This window comes from Macaca mulatta, chromosome 7 (genome assembly GCF_049350105.2).
Source record: "Macaca mulatta isolate MMU2019108-1 chromosome 7, T2T-MMU8v2.0, whole genome shotgun sequence".
Taxonomy (NCBI): Eukaryota; Metazoa; Chordata; class Mammalia; order Primates; family Cercopithecidae; genus Macaca; species Macaca mulatta.
In genome coordinates, this window is record NC_133412.1 from 93,504,909 (window position 1) to 93,520,873 (window position 15,965).

General features: G+C 48.7%; 1 protein-coding gene, 1 long non-coding RNA gene and 3 other non-coding genes across 5 annotated transcripts in view; 1 reads left to right on the forward strand and 4 right to left on the reverse strand.

Annotated features, from left to right (window-relative positions):
- Positions 1 to 7,028, reverse strand: part of OR6S1 (olfactory receptor family 6 subfamily S member 1) — a 41,584-nt gene extending 34,556 nt beyond the window's left edge. The window contains 4 exon segments of the mRNA XM_077940556.1: positions 414 to 603; positions 880 to 1,003; positions 6,141 to 6,280; positions 6,890 to 7,028. The gene's annotated coding sequence lies outside the window, so the exon portion shown is untranslated.
- Positions 123 to 14,957, forward strand: LOC144330155 (uncharacterized). Its single transcript, XR_013396068.1, has 4 exons — positions 123 to 618; positions 2,772 to 3,101; positions 5,524 to 5,589; positions 13,870 to 14,957. It is a non-coding gene; the product is annotated as an uncharacterized LOC144330155 (long non-coding RNA).
- Positions 218 to 310, reverse strand: TRNAY-GUA (transfer RNA tyrosine (anticodon GUA)). Its single transcript has 2 exons — positions 274 to 310; positions 218 to 253 (listed from the first exon to the last, which is right to left on the reverse strand). It is a non-coding gene; the product is annotated as a tRNA-Tyr (tRNA).
- On the reverse strand, positions 2,716 to 2,809 carry TRNAY-GUA (transfer RNA tyrosine (anticodon GUA)). The gene is made up of 2 exons: positions 2,773 to 2,809; positions 2,716 to 2,751 (listed from the first exon to the last, which is right to left on the reverse strand). It is a non-coding gene; the product is annotated as a tRNA-Tyr (tRNA).
- On the reverse strand, positions 5,944 to 6,037 carry TRNAY-GUA (transfer RNA tyrosine (anticodon GUA)). Its single transcript has 2 exons — positions 6,001 to 6,037; positions 5,944 to 5,979 (listed from the first exon to the last, which is right to left on the reverse strand). It is a non-coding gene; the product is annotated as a tRNA-Tyr (tRNA).
- Positions 14,958 to 15,965: the final 1,008 nt, after the last annotated feature.

The following is a 15,965-nucleotide window of genomic DNA, read 5'->3' on the forward strand; positions in this document are numbered from 1 at the left end:
AAAAGCGAAAGAGCACAGGATGGGGAAGTGAGGGATGGCACGAATAGAAGGATTGGTGGGGTCACAAAGCAGAAGCAAGGCGTGGGAAGCTAGGTGATCAGGAAAGGCTTTGTGGGTGTTTTGCCCGGGAGAGTGTGGTTACTACTTGGAGGCTGCAGGGCTTTTAACCATGCAGAAGTGCGGCCAGGCAGCATTGCGTGCAAAAGTGTCAGGCACTTCCTTCGAGCCGGAATCGAACCAGCGACCTAAGGATGTCCACAATGTCTGTACAATCTACAGTCCTCCGCTCTACCAGCTGAGCTATCGAAGGGTGCGTGCTGTCAAACCTGAGTCATTAGACTTTCTGCAAACAGAGGAAGCCACCTCCCTGGAATGCTCGAGGTCCAATATGAGTTGGATTGGTTGGGACCCACCTTGGAAGAGAACCCTGCGCGGGTCGCCACCATGCCCCTTTCGGGGCAGAGCAAATCCTCTGGGCGAGGATGCCTGGCGTCTCTCGGGCTCTGATAGCCACCATCCACGAGGAGGAGCTCTCATCTGTGACAGCCTTCCTGTCCCTGAGTATCCCCCTTTCTACAGGTGAGGATGACAGTCCCCCGTGACCTGAGAGAAAATGAGGTGAGTCAGTGAGGGCACAGGGATTGGCGAAGTGGTTGGGTGGGTCTAGTCGGGGAGAGAACGCTGGAGGAGGAAAGGAGGAAAACCCTAATGGGGGCTGGATAGGCAGCTGACAACTCCAGCCCAACCTCAGGGTCTGGTGCAGGTCTCTAATGGGCGCTGCCCGTAACAGTCTGATCTCTCTACTCCCTCCCCCACCACACACACAGGGCCCTCCTCCCCAGGCGCCCCGCCCTTCTCCTCACAGGAGTCTATGCTCACATTTTGGCGCATTGAAGTGCACTGGGAAGTGAGGTGAGGAAATCTCTCCCAGGCTTGCAGATGCACATGTGAGATACCCTCTTCTGCAAACAGGCCAAGAATTCCAGTCAGAAGCTGCCGATTTCTGAAATAAGGCAAAGTTCTGTGGGTTTCCTTGAAAAACAAGAAGCCAGGTAAAGGACAGAAGTGTGAGCTTTGGACTCCTTATCCTGACCCCACATCTTTGACAAAAGTTTCAGATCCCATCTGGCGTGTGCCCACCACTCCAAGGCTACTGAGACACTCACCCTGCAGCAGAACACCTAGAGGAGCACAGGAAGCCACACCCAAGGAACCTAGCCTCCACTGAGTTTATGTCCACTTCCTGTCTTATGGCAAGTGGGTGTGGATCTCCAAGGGTGAGGGTCAGATCCTCACAGACCTCCTGCTACTCTCTGCCATGGCACAACTGGGAAGAGTGGGCACCAGGGTTCACTCTCACTTGTGCTGGCTACCAAACCCATTTGTTGGTTCACCTCTGGTTTTCCCCCAAAGTACTGAGCAAGGTTCCAAGGGATCTGGTGACTCCATGCCCCATCAGGAATATATCCAATGAAGGCCTGAGGTGCTACTTTTGGTCCCTCCTTGTTAGCTGGTCTTTGCCTTTGGTGTCATTGGAGGCTGGGATCTCTGTGTGGCTCCAGAGCCATAGAATCATCCCAGAGCACTGGTGACACCAAAAAAGAAGGAAAGGTTGACACAGTCGGGGTGACGTGGGAGAGAATACGCGGTGTCGGGATACCAGGAGCTGCTTTCCACGTGAAAAAGATATGTGCAGTAATATGTGCAGTATCTAGTTTGAGAGGCACAATTAAACAGTTCCTGTGGACCCAGCAGGTAGTGGATGGGGCAAGCCAGTCCCAAGCAGGCTTCAGAAGGCCATGCTTTCCTGGGCCATTCAGTTTGGGGTGCTCTCTGATAGGCTGCATCTTTACATCAAACGTCTGGAAGCTTTTTCCAAGATTATGCAGTGAGACCAAAGGATGCTCATGGGCTTTCTTCTCTGCCACATACGCCACCAAACCCACTCCAACTCCCCAGAGGTGAAGCTTCACTTGGTTGATAAAGTTCAGTTCATTTCTGACTCCATTCTCTCTGACTGGACCTCAGCACATTTTTCTTGGGAGTAGGAGAACCCAACTGTGCCTCTAGGTCCCAGAGCAAATGCTCCAAACTGCTCAGACCCACAAGACAGTGGCCTGTCTAAGCAGGCAAATTCATGTGTCTCTGTATAATGACAGCTGTCACTCAAGCTTTACGTCTGCTCCGTGCCATGGACCCAATAGCCCGTAACTCTCCAGGATCACTGAAGCTGTTTTGAAGTCTGCACTTTTTTGGTACTCCCCTTCCCTTTCCCTTACCCTCGGAAGTAGGCAGGGCACTTGGTGCAGGTGTTTTTCCAGACTCTGAACTGACTATTAGATATCCTTACTTTTCCAGCAGTAGCCAAACTTGGCTGTAGCAACATAAAAAGTTGTGAAGGCTCAGGAAAGGTGAAGCTTGAGGGATTTGGGACAGGGGGATGGGTGGGCAGTTCGTAAATACAAGTGGAAAGGCATAGGATGGTGGGGGCACGAATTGGGGTTTGGCTGGGTCACAAGGCAAGGGGTACTGTTTTGCGCTGAAGAGAGGATTCGGGAAGAATGAGGAGGTTCCCAGGAGTGTGATCAGGAAAGGCAGGATTTTGCTGGGTTTTCCGTGGGAAAGTGTTATGACTGGAAGGCTGCAAAGGCTGCAAGGTCTTTGACCGGGAACAGATGCAGCCAGGCAGCATTGTGCACAAAAGAGTCAAGCACTTCCTTCGAGCCGGAATCGAACCAGCGACCTAAGGATGTCCACAAATTTTTCTACAGTCTACAGTCCTCCGCTCTACCAGCTGAGCTATCGAAGGGTGCACGCCGTTCAGGCTGACTCACTGGACTTTCTGCAAATGGAGGAAGCCAAGTCCCTGGACCGCCGGAGATCCAATACTCGCTAAGTTAATTGGAACCCGGCTTGGAAGAGAACTGTGCCGGTCTCCACCGCGCCCCTTTCCGGATGGAGCAAATCCTCTGGGCGGGGGTGGTGCCTGGCGTCTCTTGGGCGCTGATAGCCACGATCCACGAGGAGGAGCTCTCACTTGTGGCCTTCTTCTCCCTCTGCATCGCTCTACTTGTGAAGATGACAGCGCTTAGTGGCCAGAGGTAAGACTGCGAGGGCAGAGGAGTTGGTGAGACTGATGGGTGGGTCCAGTGAAGGAGGGGATACTGGTGGAGGAAAGTGGAGAACCCGCATGGGCGTGGTGTAAGCAGCTTCCAACCCCTAACCTAGCGTTAGGGTCTGATGGAAGACCCTAAGGGGGCACTGCCCTAACAGCCTGGCCTCTACTTCCCACCACCTCAAACACACTCCTCTCGATGTACTCAGCCCTTCTACCCAGTGTTCTATGCTCACTTTTTGGCGTATTGAGGCACAATGGGAAGACAGGGAGGAAATGCAGGAGGATAGGTGGAGGCCGGCGTGGTGGCTGGCGCCGTAATCCCAACAATTTAGCGGGCCAAGGCGGGAGGGGCGCCTGAGCCCAGGACTTCAAGATCAGCCTGGGCAACATAGGGAGAAGCCGTCTTTACAGAAAAACTTTTAAAACATATCCGGGTGCGGTGGCCTGCACCTTCGGTCCTAGCCACTCAGCAGGCTGATGTGGGAGGATCATTCGAGCCCAGGGGTTTGAGGCTACAGTGAGCTGTGATCTTGCCACTGCACTCCAGCCTGGGCTAGAGACCATGAAAAAAATAAATAAATAAATAAAAGAAAGGGTATGTGGGGAGAGACCAGGGCCAGGGACTCACAGATCACCATGTGATACCCACTACCTCTAACCCCAAGGGCCAGCATAAAAGCTTCGATCCACTCCTCTGCAAACTGACCAAGAATCCTTTCCCGGAGGCTGCTGCTTTCTAAAGTAGAAAGAAAAAGGGGCTGATAGAAACACAGGCGAGCTTTGGACCCCTTACCTAGGCCCCAAATTGTTACAAAGGTTTCATATCCCGTATGGTGTGTGTCCACTATCTCAAGACCACTCATCACCCACACAAACAGTGAAACAGGCACTGGTGGCACAGCAAGCCGAACCTAAAAGACCCACCCTTTATTGAGTTTATAGGGGAAAAGTCAGGGTCAGGGATCACCCACACTTTTGCTGTTGCTGATGACCAAACACCACTCAATGGCCCACCTCTGTTTTTTCCCTCAAAGCACCAAGCCTAGGTTCCAAAAAACCTGGTACCGCCACATCTTATCAAGGACACATCCGGTATAGACCAAAAATCCTGTTTGGTTTCTGTTTGCTGATTTCTGCAGTAACGTCATTCCAGGCTCTGGGATCTCTCTCTGTAGCTGCAGAGCTACAGAATGTTGCTGGGGCACTGGTGAGTCCACAGCTCCGCCCCTTTCCATTAGTAGTGGGAAGCAGGAAAGGCTGATATAGCAGAGAAGAGGTAGGGAATAGGCCCTAGGGCGAGAACAGGAGCTGCTTTCTAGGAGAGGAAGACATGTGGAGTCTCTAGTTTGAGACGCAGAGTGAAAAAGCAGTTATGCCCATCAGCTAGGGGAGAGTGGCCCCTGGGTTCCCAGAAGGCCTCTGAAAACCAAATTTCCATCACTGTTTTGCTTGCAGTGCTCTTTGTACTAACTTCCATCTGTGCATCAAGTGTCTGAAGATTTTTTTTTCCCCAGAGCATAGGATGAGACCAGGGGACACTCATTGTGGTTCCTCTCTGGCCCATACTTTGATGAACCCATTTCATCTTCCCAGAGGTGAAGCCCCACTTGGTTGGTGAAAGTCAAGCCCATTTCCTGCTTCATGCTCTTAGATTGTGCCAGCCATCTTCCTCTTGTAAAGGTGCAACCTTCCAGCTGTGCCTCTAGAGCCCCCACATAAAAGTGTTAGCATGCTGCTCAGATGCAACAAGCCAGTGGCCTAAGGAGGTGAACTTGTGTGCCTCTGCAGGGTGGCAGCTGCCACCCAAGCTTCAATTCTGCTCCCTGCCATGGACCCAACAGCCCCCAACTCTCCTGGGTCACTGAAGTTCTTTCCAAGTCTGCCCTTTTATACTCTCTTTCCCTCTTTCACAACCTTCACAACTAGCAAGACACTTGGTGTAGGTGTTTTTGCAAACTTTGAACTGAGTGAAAGGTATCTTTCTTCTTCCAGCAGGAACCCAAAGGTTACTGTAGCAACATTAAAGGGTGTGAGGGCTCAGGAAATGTGAGGCTTGGCATATGTGGGGAGGGGGCACAGTTTTTTTCTCAACCTGAAGGAAAACATTATGGAGCCAGTGGAAGCTCTATTCATTAAGAAAATCTCAGGGTGGCAGCTCTCTCCTACAAAGAGACTAAACAAAACAGAAATGAACATTTTCTGTCTGTAAACATCTATACATTACAAGCAAAATATAATGAGAGAAATAGAGTCAGAGAAAAACAGAGAGAGAGAGAGAGAGAGAATGCTCAGATGGAAAAGCGTTGCTAGAGACTTGGAGAAGGAGATGAGAGAGCATAGAGAGCAAGTTATTTATTTATTTTTCTGAAGATGTCACAGTTGTCTCTGACCCTTTTCTCTTCCAGCAGGCTTGACCTTCTGGGACTTGATGGTGGACCCACTAGTTTAATAGATCGAGAGATCTATCAACGGTGAGCACACAGTGTTGCTAGAGTTGTTGGCCCTCAGCACCCAGAGCAGTCTGTGGATAAAAGTGAAAGAGCTCTGGATGGTGGGGGTGCAAAGGGGCTTGGGGAGAGGGGCCAACTGGGTCACAAAGCAGAAGCAAGGGGCGCTTTGCGTTGAAGAGTACCTGTCCCTGGACTGTGGGAAGAATGAGTGGGCTTGCGGGAATGTTTCCTGGCCACAGCACAGGTGTGGAAACCGGGTGATCAGGAAAGGTTTCTCTGGGTTTTGACTGGGAGAGTGTGGGTGGATACTAGTTGGAGGCTGCAGAGTGTTTGACCAGGCACCAGGTGGCATTGTGTGCAAAAGTATTAGGCACCTCCTTCGAGCCGGAATCGAACCAGCGACCTAAGGATGTCCACAAACTTCTCTGCAGTCTACAGTCCTCCGCTCTACCAGCTGAGCTATCGAAGGGTGCACGCTCCAAGACCTGGATCACTGGACTTTCTGCAAATGGAGGAAGCCAAGTCCTTGGAATGCTGGAGGTTCAACACACTTTGAGTTGATTGGAACCCACCTTAGAAGAGAACCTTGCGCAGGTCGCCACCGCGCCCCTCTCAGGGTGGGGCAAATCCTCTGAGTGTAGTTTCCTTGCGTCTCGGGGCGCTGATAGCCACGATCCAAGACGGGAGGCTCTCACCTGTGGCCCTCCTCCACCTGTGCCAAGTGAGGATGACAGTCCTCAGTGAAATAAAATAAGAGGGTGAGAGGGCTCGGTCAGGGGGATGGGCGAGGTGGATGGGTGAATCCTGTGGGACAGGGGTTGCTGGAGGAGGAAAGAAGAACTCAGAAAGCTTCTGAGTGGGCGGCCGCTATCCACAGACCAGCTTCAGGGTCTGCTGGAAGTCCTTAAGGAGCCCTTTCCTAAAATTCTGGTCTTCCTACTCCCTTACTCCCTTCCCGGCCACACACACGCCCCTCCTCCCGATTTGCCGCCGCCCTTTTCCCCCAGTGTCCTATGCTCACTTTTTGGCGCATTCAAGGGTGCTGGAAGTGAGAGAGAGAACAAATGGGACTAGGGGAGAAGAACTCGCCCAGGGCTTGCAGATGCACTGTGATACCCTTCCTCCCCAGCGCCCACCTGGGGCTTGGCTTCCCTCCTCTGCAAACCGACCAAGAACTCTTTCCCCCCGCCCTGTCCCACCCACCCCCCTCCCCCAGAGGCTGCCTCTTTCTGAAGTAGGGCAAGTGTATTAGTCCGTTTTCATTGCTGCTGATAAAGACATACCCGAGACTGGGATGAAAAAGAGGTTTAATTGGACTCACAGTTTCACATGGCTGGGGAGGCCTCAGAATGATGGCTGGGGGTAAAAAGTTCTTCTCCTTCTCCTTTTTTTTTTTTTTTTTTTTTTTTTGAGACGGAGTTTCACTCTTGTTGCTCAGGCCAGAGTGCAATGGCGCGATCTCAGCTCACGGCAACCTCCGCCTCCCAGGTTCAAGCGATTTTGCTGCCTCAGCCTCCAGAGTAACTGGGATTACAGGCATGCGCTGCCACGCCCAGCTAATTTTGTATTTTAAATAAAGACTTGGGGTTTCTCCATGTTGGTCAGGCTGGTCTCGAACTCCCGACCTCAGGTGATCCGCCCTCCTCAGCCTCCTAAAGTGCTGGGATTACAGGTGTGAGCCACTGCTCCTGGCCAAGGCACTTCTTACATGGCAGAGGCAGGAGAAAATGAGAGATAAGCAAAAGCGGAACACCCTGGTAAACCCATCAGATCTTGTGAGACTTATTCACTATCAGGAGAATAGCACTGGAAAAACCGGCCCCCATGATTCAGTTATCTCCCCCATCCCTCCCACAATATGTGGGAATTTGGGGAGATACAATTCAAGTTGAGATTTGGGTAGGGGCAAAGCCAAACCATATCATTCCACCTCTGGCCCCTCCAAATCTCATGTCCTCACATTTCAAAACTAATCATGCTTTCCCAACAGTCCTCCAAAGCCTTAACTCATTTCAGCATTAACCCAAAAGTCCACAGTCCAAAGTCTCATCTGAGACAAGGCAAGTCCCTTCTGCCTATGAGCCTGTAAAATCAAAAGCAAGCTTGTTACTTCCTAGATACAATGGGGGTACAGGTATTAGATAAATATAGCCATTCCAAATGGGAGAAATTTGCCAAAACAAAGGGGTTATAGAGGCCATGCAAGTCCGAAATCCAGCGGGGCAGTCAAATCTTAAATCTTAAATCTCCTTTGACTTCAGGTCTCACATCCAGGTCACAGTGATGCAAGAGGTAGGTTCCCATGGTCTTGGGCAGCTCCACCCGTGTGTCTTTGCAGGGTACAGCGTCTCTCTGAGCTGCTTTCCTGGGCTGGTGTTGAGTGTCTGCAGCTTTTCCAGGTGCATGGTGCAAGCTGTCAGTGGATCTACCATTCTGGGGTCTGGAGGACGGTGGCCCTCTTCTCACAGCTCCACTAGGCAATGCCCCAGTAGGGACTCTGCATGGGGACTCTGACTGCACATTTCCCTTTCATATTGTCCTAGCAGAGGTTCTCCATGAGGGCCCCACCCGTGCAGCAAGCTTTCGCCTGGGCATCCAAGCATTTCCATACATCTTCTGAAATCTAGGAGGAGGTTCCCAAACCTCAATTCTTGACATCTGTGCACCTACAGGCTCAACACCATGTGGAAGCTGCCAAGGCTTGGGGCTTCCACCCTCTGAAGCCACAGCCCAAGCTGTATGTTAGCCTCTTTCAGCCACAGGTGGAGCAGCTGGGACACAGGGCACCAAGTTCCTAGGCTGCACAAAGCACTAGGACCCTGGGCCCAGCCGACGAAACCACTTTTTCCTCCTGTGCTTCTGGGCCTGTGATGGATGGGAGGGGCTGCCGTGATGGTCTCTGACATGGCCTGGAGACATTTTCCCCATGGTCTTGGGGATTAACATTAGGCTCCTTGCTACTTAGGCAAAATTCTGCAGCCAGTTTGAATTTCTCCCCAGAAAATGGGGTTGGGTTTTTCTTTTATATCACATAGTCAGGCTGCAAATTTTCCAAACTTTTATGCTCTGCTTCCCATATAAAACTGAATGCCACCGGGTGTGTTGGCTCACGCCTGTAATCCCAGCACTTTGGGAGGCCGAGGTGGGTGGATCATGAGGTCAGGAGATTGAGACCATCCTGGCTAACACGGTGAAACCCCATCTCTACTAAAAATACAAAAAAAAAAAAAAAAAATTGCCGGCCATGGTGGCGGGCACCTGTAGTTCCAGCTACTCGGGAGGCTGAGAGGCAGGAGAACTCGGGAGGCGCAGCTTGCAGTGAGCCGATATCGCACCACTGTACTCCAGTCTAGGCCACAGATCAAGACTCTGTCTCAACAACAACAACAACAACAACAACAACAAAACAACAAAAAACTGAATGCCCTTAACAGTACCCAAGTCACCTCTTGAATGCTTTGCTGCTTAGAAATTTCTTCTGCCAGATACCCTAAATCATCTTACTCAAGTTCAAAGTTCTACAAATCTTTAGGGCAGAGACAAAATGCTGTTAGTCTCTTTGCTAAAACACAAGAATAATCTTTGCTCTAGTTCCCAACAAGTTCCTTATCTCCATCTGAGACCACCTCAGCCTGGATTTTATTGTCCATATCACTATCAGCATTTTGGGTAAAGTCATTCAACAAGTCTCTAAGAAGTTCTAAACTTTCCCACATTTTCGTGTCTTATTCTGAACGCTCCAAACTGTTCCAAACTATGCCTGTTACCCAGTTCCAAAGTCACTTCCGCATTTTTGGGTATCTTTTCAGCAATGCCCGTCTCTACTGGTACCAATTTACTGTATTAGTCCATTTTCATGCTGCTGATAAAGACACACCCCAGACTGGGATGAAAAAGAGGTTTAATTGGACTTACAATTACACCGGGCTAGGGAGGCCTCAGAATCATGGTGGGAGGCAAAAGGCACTTCTTACATGACAGTGGCAGGAGAAAATGAGAGAGAAGCAAGAGCAGAAACCGCTGATAAACCCATCAGATATTGTGAGACTTATTCATGAGAATAGCACAGGAAAGACTGACCCCCATGATTCAATTACCCCCCCCCCGGGTCCCTCCCACAACACGTTGGAATTTTGGGAGATACAATTCAAGTTGAGATTTGGGTGGGGACACAGCCAAACCACATCAGCAAGGTTCTGCGGGTTTCTTGGAAAAGCAAAAAAAAAATAAACAAACAAAAAAATGGCGGTAGAGGACAGAGGTGTGACTTTCTCCTGGCCCCACGTCTTTGGCAAAGGTTTCACATCCCATCTGGTGTATGCCCACCACCCCAAGACCACTGAGATACCCATCCCCCAGCTGAACACCTAGTGGGGGTGCAGCAACCTACCCCCAAGGGACCTAGCCTCCACTGAGTTTAAGTCCTCTCCCTGTCTTATGCTAAGTGGGTATGGATGGCCAAGGGTGAGAGTCAGATGCATGAACACCCCTTGCTACTCTCTGTTATGTCCCAGACTGGAAAAGTGGGCATCTGGGGTTCACCCTCGCTTGTGCTGGTCACCAAAGCCCACTACCTGGCCCCCTTCTGCTTTTGCCCTCAAAACACCAAACTGAGGTTTCAGAGGACCCGTGCCTCCATGTCCCATCAGGAACATATCTAATGAAGACCTAAGGTGCTACCTTTGGTCCCTGTTCACTGGTCTCTGTTTTTGGTGTCATTGGAGACTGGGATTTCTCTGTGGCTCCACAGCCATAGAATCGTCTCAGAGCACTGGTGAATCCACAGCTTAGCTCTTTTTCATTAGCAGTGAGAAGTGGGAAAGATTAACACAGCCAGGGGAACGTGAGGGGAATAGGCAGTGTTCGGGGAGACCATCTGCTGCTTTCCAGGAGAAGAAGACACATAGAGTCTCTAGTTTGAGACCCATGATGAAACAGTTCTTGTGGCCATAGAGGATAGGGGAGAGCAGGGATCCAGTCCTCAAAGGGCTTCAGAGGGCCATGCTCCCATGGACCATTGGGCTTAGAGTGCTCTCTGTGATAGGTTGGATCTGTACATCAAGTGTCTGATGCACATTTTTCTGAGCTCTTGGGATGAGACCAAGGGACACTCATTGGCTTTCTTCTCTGCCCCATACCCACCAAACCCACTACATCTCCACAGATGTGAAGCTCCATTGGTTGGTGAAAGCCTGGTCCATTTCTGATCCATTCTCTCTGACTTGGCTTTAGCATATTTTTCTCAAAGGTAGGGGAGCCCAACTGTGCTGCTAGATCCCAGTGTAAAAGGTCCAAACTGCTCAGACCCACCAGGCAGTGGCCTTTCTAAGGAGGTGAATTTGTGTGCCACTGTATGATGACAGATGTCACTCAAGTTTCACTTCTGTTTCCTGTCATAGACCAACAATCCCCAACTCTCCCAGCTCACCGACGCTCTTTTCAAGCCTGCCATTTTGTACTTCCTTCTGGCTTTCGCAGCCTCCTAAGCGGCAGGTGTTTTTGATATCTGTGAACTAAGCAGTGAGCAGTAGGTATCCTTAGTCTTCCAGCAGGAGCCAAGCCCAGCTGTAGCAAAATAAAAAAGTGCGAAGACTCAGGAAAGGTGAGGCTTGAGGGACTTGGGACAAGGGTGAGTGGGTAGGCACACCATGTCCTCATCCCATGGGGCAACCTGACCTTGCCAATGGAGGTTCTTTGCCTTAGAAAATTCTCAGGGTGGCTGCTGTCTCCCCAAGTAGACACAACATAGCAAGGATGAGCATTTTCTGTCTGCATGAGTCTATACATTCCTGACAAAGGAGAATGAGAGAGACACAGAGTGACAGGGAGAAAGGGGAGAGACAGACAGAGAGGAATATACAGAGATAGAGAAATTGTGAAAGAGAGAGAGAGAATGAGACAGAGACAGAGGTGAGGTAGTAATAGCTCAAGAAGGAAATGAGAGGGAGAGGGTGAGTTCACGGATGATATCATGGTTGTCCTTGGCCCTACAGCATTGTCCTGAGTGCTTGATGGCCTTCTGGGAGCTTGGCCTTCCAGGGTTTGCCAGCCTGGTCAGGAGAGCTTGGTCACAGATGAATCCAGCTGTGTTGCCAGATTCCCCAGCAGTGCTTAGGTTTAAAAGCAGCCTGTGAATAAAAATGAAACAGCCCTGAGATGGTAAGCATTTGGATGGGGATTGGCTGGGTCACAAAGCAGAAGTAAGGGGCGCTTTGTGCTGAAGCGTACTGGCAACAGCACAGGCATGGCAAGCTAGGTGATCTGGATAAGGCTTTGCTGGGTTTTGCCTGGGAGAGTGTGGCGACAGCAGGGCCTTTAACCAGGCAGAGGTGTAGCCAGAGAGCATTGGTGTGTGCACAAAAGACTCAGACACTTCCCTCGAGCTGGAATTGAACCAGCAACCTAAGGATGTCCACAGATGTGTATAGTCCTCCACTCTACCAGCTGATCTCTCAAAGGGGACACAAAGTTAAAGCTGAGTCACTGGACTTTCTGCAAATAGAGGACACCAAGTCACTGGAATGCCAGAGGTCCAATATGTGTTGGGTTGGTTAGAACCTGCCTTGGAAGAGAACCCTACACTCTTGTTGCCCAGCCTGGAGTGCAATGGTACTACCTTGGCTCATTGCAACCTCCACCTCCTGGGTTGAAGCAATTCGCCTACCTCAGTCTCCCGAGTAGCTGGGATTACAGGCATGTGCTGCCACACCCAGCTAATTTTGTATTTTTAGTAGAGACTTGGGATTTCTCCATGTTGGTCAGGCTGGTCTCAAACTCCTGACCTCAGGTTATCTGCCCACCTCGGCTTCCCAAAGTGCTGGGATTATAGGCGTGAGCTACTGCGCCTGGCCCGGAATAAAACAGTTTTACTTCTTCATTTAAACATGGATGGCTTCCATTTTAATTTTTTTGCATTACTGTTCAAGAATCTCCATACGTTGCTGATGATAGTGATGAAAGCAGATATCCTTGCTTGTCCTAATCTTACAGGGAAATCAGTCAGTCTTTCATCATTAAGTATATTGTTAGCTGAAAGTTTTTCATAGGTGCCCTTTATCAGATTGAGAAAGGCCCTTCTATTTCTAATTTGCTGAGAGTTTATATGAGAAGTGAATGTGTAGCAGGCACTGGTGGCTCATGTCTGTAATCTCAGTGCTTTGGAAAGCCAAGATGAGAGGATCACTTGAGCCCAGGAGTGCAAGACCAACCTGGGAAACAAAGTGAGAACCTGTCTGTATGAAAAATTTTTAAAAATTATCAGGGTACCAGGCGCGGTGGCTCATGCCTGTAATCCCAGCACTTTGGGAGGCCAAGGCGGGTGGATCACCTGAGGTCAGGAGTTCCAGACCAGCCTGGCCAACATGGTGAAACCCCGTCTCTACTAAAAATACAAAAAAAATTAACTGGGTGTGGTGGTGGGTGCCTGTAATCCCAGCTACTCAGGAGGCTGAGGCAGGAGAATCGCTTGAATTTGGGAGGCAGAGGTTGCAGTGAGATTGCTCCACTGCACTCCAGCCTGGGCAACAAAAAGCGAAACTCCATCTCAAAAAAAAAAAAAAAAAAGCAAAGAAAGAAAGAAAGAAAGAAAAAATTATTATCAGGGCAGGATGGCACACACTGGTAGTCCCAGCTACTCAGGAGGCTGAGGCAGGAAGATCACTTGAGCCTAAGAAGTTAAGGCTATAGTGACCTATGGTTGTACTACTGCCCTCCAGCTTGGGGGACAGAGGGAAACCCCCATCTCTAAAAATATAAGTAAGTAATAAATAAACGAATGTGAAATTTTGACAAATGTTTTGTCTACATCTTTTGATATAATCATGTTTTTCTTTTTAATATAATATACTTTGTACATCGATTAATTTTGAATATCAAACCAAATTTGCTTTTCTGGGATAAATCCCCCTTGATTCTGATGTATCATTATTTTATATACTGTTGAATTCAACTCGCTAAAGTTATGTTAAACTTTTTGGCTTCTATGTTCTTAAGAGACTCTGATCTGTAGTTTTCTTTCTTTTGAAGTATCTTTGCTTTTAATATCAGAATACACTGTCCTCATGTAAAGAGTTGAGAATTATTATCTCATCTCCAATTTTTCTGCAAGAGGTTGTGTAGAATTGTCATTATTCCTGAAACATTTATTGAAATTCGCCAGTGAAGTTATCTGAGCTTGGTAAATACATCCCGGAGCATAAAAACTGAAGCAACTGGAGCCCCAGGGAGGCTAGAATTCACACCTTTGTTACAGCCTGGTGCGTTAACCCTTGAGTTGCTGACCTTACTATTTTATTCTTCTAGGAGACATCTTCATTTTGTTGATCCACAACCAAGAAAACTGACAGAAGGAAAAAGGAACAGATATTTGTCTCTAGGCTCAAGCAATTGCAACCTTCCTCCCAAAGTCATCATACAAGAAGACAAGGCCCCAGACCAGACTAGGAATACAATCTGCATAAATGTCGCCTGGACAAAGCCCTTGTCCCCATCCCCCTCCTGATTTTTCCTGAATGGCACTTGTCAGAAAAAAGAAAATCTGAAAGAACAATGTTTAAAAGTGGCCCAAGATGGCTGCAGGTTGGGCATATAGGTAACAGAAACTAGACCTATGAGCTAAAGCTGAACTCTAGCCTGAAAGGCTAAAGTTTGTTGTTTTTTGTCTTTCTTTCTTTCTTTCTTTCTTTCTTTCTTTCTTTCTTTCTTTCTTTCTTTCTCTCTCTCTTTCTTTCTTTCTTTTTTTTTTTTTTTGAGACAGAGTCTTGCTGTGTTGCCCAAGCTGGAGTGCAGTGGCACAATTTCGGCTCACTGCAACCTGACGCCTTCTGGGTTCAAGTGATCCTCCTGCCTCAGCCTCCCAAGTAGCTGGGACTATAGGCATGCACCACCATGTCTGGCTGCCTTTTTTTTTTTTTTTAAGCAGACTCAAGGTTTCGCTATGTTGGGCAAGCTGGTCTCAAACTCCTGATCTCAGGTGAACCACCTATGTCTGCCTCCCAAAGTTCTGGGATTACAGACGTGAGCCACCATGCCCAGCCATGTCAAATGTTTTCACTGACGTGTACTGATTGTAACCTTGCCTAGCAGGTGAAGCACAGAGGCAGTGTCAACTGAAAAGTGACGTAACAGGCACTTGAACTTAAAGAAGTCATGGTTAGATTTATTCTCAGCCAAGTTTGAGGAGTTATGCCTGAGAACACAGACTTAGAATAGACCTAGAATAGGTCCCAAACTAGTTTACATGAGGCGCAGTATATTTAAATTTTCTAAGGGGGACATGTGTGGCACAGAAGGCGGGAGAAGTGGTTACGGAAACAACATTACATTCTTGTGATTCTGATGAGTGCTCAGTGACGCCATACATAAGATAAATATACAGTTGAGTGAGTAGGGAGAAAGGTTAAGCATCTTAGGGTCTGGTGGAGAGAGGGTGACTAACTCCATCCTGTCTTTGTTCTACATCTGATAAGCAGGTTTATGACCAGTCCCTGTCAGTGAAATATTTAACAAACTCCAGTTACACAGGCAAGAGGTCAGCTTTATTTTATAGGCCTGGGTTTTATTACCCATATGCCCAACTGCAGCCATGTTAACATTTTCTTTGAATTTTCCTTTTTCTAACAGCAGGATAACGTCAGTCATTCCCCTCCAAACCCTAAGATGTGTACACACTCCTTTACTTGTTACTCTGTCCCTATATATGTTAACCGCATATTTGGTTTGTCTGTGTATAACATCACTAAACATCAGTCAAAATTGTAAAAATGTCACCTTTGCTTCACTGCCCCCTTCTTTGTTTTTTTTTTGTTTTTTTTTTTTTTTGAGAAGGAGTTTTGCTCTGTCACCCAAGCTGGAGTGTAGTGGCCCCATTTCGGCTCACTGTAAGCTCTGCCTCCCGGGTTCACACCATTCTCCTGCCTCAGCCTCCCGAGTAGCTGGGACTACAGGCGCCCGCCACCACACCAGGCTAATTTTTTGTATTTTTTTTTTAGTAGAGACAGGGTTTCACCGTTTTAGCCAGGATGGTCTCGATCTCCTGACCTCGTGATCCGCCCGCCTCAGCCTTCCAAAGTGCTGGGATTATAGGCGTGAGCCACTGCGTCCAGCCCTTTGATTTTTTATTTAGAAAAAACATGTAAATACCATGCCTCATGTAACCCATTCCGGGACACATTCTCAGTTTGCGCTGTTTGTGTTCCAGGCTACGGTTCTCAAATTTGGTTTGGGACAAAATTAATTTTGATTTCTTTAAGTCCATAGTCCCTATTATTTTAACCTTTTGGGTTGACACGCTGGGGAAACATGGGCCCACTATGACTACTTTGTCTCTCCTGACCTGGAAAATCAGTGTTAGTGCAGACTGCCTGAGACCTTCGCTAGACCCAGATTGCCCACCTCCA